This window comes from Aplysia californica, unplaced genomic scaffold (assembly GCF_000002075.1).
Source record: "Aplysia californica isolate F4 #8 unplaced genomic scaffold, AplCal3.0 scaffold00058, whole genome shotgun sequence".
NCBI classification, from domain to species: domain Eukaryota; kingdom Metazoa; phylum Mollusca; class Gastropoda; order Aplysiida; family Aplysiidae; genus Aplysia; species Aplysia californica.
In genome coordinates this window covers 518,020-521,182 of record NW_004797328.1, presented here as the reverse complement: position 1 = coordinate 521,182, position 3,163 = coordinate 518,020, and the positions used below count along the sequence as shown (strand labels likewise).

The 3,163-nt window shown below is 37.2% G+C and overlaps 1 protein-coding gene across 1 annotated transcript in view; it reads left to right on the top strand.

Moving 5' to 3' along the window:
• Positions 1-1,291: 1,291 nt before the first annotated feature.
• The window catches only part of LOC101852007 (sodium bicarbonate transporter-like protein 11), a gene marked incomplete in the record, with an annotated part of 104,177 nt that continues 102,305 nt past the window's right edge, over positions 1,292-3,163 (top strand). The window contains 1 exon segment of the mRNA XM_013079630.2: positions 1,292-1,710.

The following is a 3,163-nucleotide window of genomic DNA, read 5'->3' as shown; positions in this document are numbered from 1 at the left end:
ATCATCATCATCATCATCATCATCATCATGTTTTAAAGTAGAGAAAAAATATAAAAAGTGTATACTTGAGACTTGAATAGGGTTGATGTCGTTTATTTAGACGTTAAGGTTACCTTATAACACAACCAGATAAGAATCATACCAACAAAATGCCGTCACAGTTGAGTGTGTAGTAGCTGCCGTGAGCAGTGGGGTGCATGACCTTACTGGTTTCATCATCATCATCATCTTCATCACTTGAGATGGTATAAGAACTTTGTGAATAAAGTCCCAGTTGCCGAAGATGCACCTATGAAAAGGAGGATGTCAAACATAATTATGTTTGTATGTCCTGGAACAATGGCAATTCGAATGGAGTAAGTTGGACGAGTGGAGATGCCTCTAAGTATAATGACAATGGAGCCGAAAAAGAGCCTCGCTCTCGCTCGAAGATTTCTTTGTGGAGTCCACCAGGCCCATTAAGGAAACAAAGAAAATCATCATCATCATCATCATCATCATCATCCTCGTCGTCGTCGTCGTCGTCGTCGTCGTCAGTATTATTATTAGAATACTTGTTGAAATAAGCTTCATCTTCAGTGTCACGTTACTGCATTGACAATTATCATGGTGAAAAATGGTATAGATTTAATGTCCCTATCATCACTATTGGGTCGTTTAAGAGGTGGGACCTCCGAGTTTAACGCCATTCTCCAAAAAATCCGAGACAAGTGAGAATTTCGTGTAAAGTACCTTTCCCGATGACACAAAGACACACATTAACATCGGACCGAGCTAATGCTCGAAACCCCGAACCCGCGATCTCACAATTACAGGTCTATGTAGCCTAACCACTAGACTTCCGACGCCATCCCATTATGGCATGGGCGGTGTGTCCTTCAATTGTTGGGTTTGCAGGGTTTTTTTAATTTTTTTATTTTTTTTATCTTGTTTTTGTTTCGTTTTTGATTTTTTTTTTATTGATATTTTTATGTGTGATTGTTGCTTTGTTCTGATGGGTTCTTTTTTTCCTTTGATTTTTTCATCTTTATTTTTTCTTTGTGGAAGGGGTGTTTGGGTTTTTTGTTTTCTTTGTCCTTCCTTAGTTATGTCTTGTTTTGTTTTTGGGAGTTTGGTGGGTTTCTTTTTACCATTTTTTTTTCTTGGGGTGGGGTTAGAGGCAGTGGGTGGTGGTGTTTTGTTGTTTGGTTTGAGTTGTGTTTTTGTTGGTTAGTTAGTTAGTTAGTTAGTTAGTTTGTTTGTTTGTTTGTTTGTTTGTTTGTTTGTTTGTTTGTTTGTTTGTTTGTTAGGGGGTTGGAAGGGGGGGTGAGACGAGAGCGTGAAAAGGGGCAGGGATGTGTGGGTGTTAGTCCTTGGGTTTTTAATACCATCAAACGGAGTTTTGAAAGCGATACTGGGGGACTCTGAAACAGTTTGCTCTTCTGACTTCTGATTAAGTTGCTTCGGGCCGTTCCCTGTGTGTGCCCTTACCCTGTGGTGCTGTACCCCCGTGCGCCCTGGTGTCGGTCACCCGATCAGCTGGGGAACCAGAGCCCTCCACACTTCAGTTGACAGCGCAGAGACTTCATGAAAACACGTGTCTGTGTATGTGTGTCTGTGCTTGTGTGTTCGCCACCCCCTCATCATCACATCCCACTGATCACGGCAGCTACTACACACTCCACTGTGACGGCATTTGTTGGTATGATTCTTTTCTGGTTGTGTTATAAGGTATTATATGAATGACAACAAAAGTTACGAAAAGATACGAAAAGACACGATCTCTGTATCAAGGTTTGGAATTATGTAAACAAAATTTGTTTTGTTGGGATGATTCTTACCTGGCTATGTTATGTGACAACCTAGTTACGATAAGATACATCAAAACCAGATCTCTAATACAATGTTTAAAATTAGGTAAACAGTGTTTGCTTTGTCGGTATAATTCTAATCTGGTTGTGGTATAAGTTATAACATGAATGACAATATAAGTTACGATAAGACACAATAAGACCAGATCTCTACAACAAGGTTTGAAATAATATAGTGTTCGTTTCATTGTTATGATTCTGGTGTGGTTGTGTTGTGATTAAATAACAGAAGGAAACAAAAGTTAAGATATGGTGCGATAAGGCAAGATAATCTAAGATAAGGTTTAATTAGGTATTCAGTATGTAGGCACTTTATTTGTTTAGTTCTATGTTTTTTATAACATAAACAAAAGTTAATATAAGATACTATGGTAAGCCAAGGTGATATGAGATCAAGTTTAAGATCATGTACACGTCGTACTTTCTTTATAATGGTCCTGGTGTTTGGTTGTGTTATCTTTTCTTTAAAGAAAACCCGAAATATCATAACCATGATAACATGCGATAAGACAAGATAAGGATATAAGCCTATAAAATACCACATACGAAAAGGCAAGACAATATGACCTGTAAGTTAAAATAGCTTACGATGAGGAACAACAATATAAGACAAAGGTCAGGATGAGGTATCCTGTGTCTGAAAAAAATATCTTGCTCTCACTGGAAGCATAGATTAGATACAGTTTATTTACTAAACTTTAACAGACCGATGACAGGAAAGACCGTTGCGTTATCCGTTTGTCTTTGAGAGCATCCGAGTAGAGAAATAACAACAAACGATAATCGTCGACGTCTGTTTCAAATACGACGTTTGATGATGATACTGTGTACTGTATTGTTTTATACTTGCATTTGTTTTAGCAAAGAAATATAAGATAGTCTGTTAAAAGACCAATAGCTGATAGCCAGTAAAACAAGACGTCAAGAGAACAAGAAAGTATAAGGATTAAAATTAGGCTAAATATCCAGTGCGTACTTAATTTATTGATCCTCAATGGAAGTAAACTTTAAAAATGCAGCTGAGAACCCATTGATGGCTATTCCAATCTGACGAAATCTGCTGAATTGATTGCATTTATTTGTGTACTTATAACTTCTATGCGCTTAATAGTCATATTTAAGCATTATTATTTTTTAATGAACACCATGTGATACCACACAAAGACTAACCAGTTGTTGTTGCTGTTGTTGTTGTTTTTGCTAGTGTCATTATTTGTGTTGTTTTAATTGTTGTTGATGATGATGATGATGATGATGATGATGATGATGATGATGATGATGATGATGATGATGATGATGATGATGATGATGAT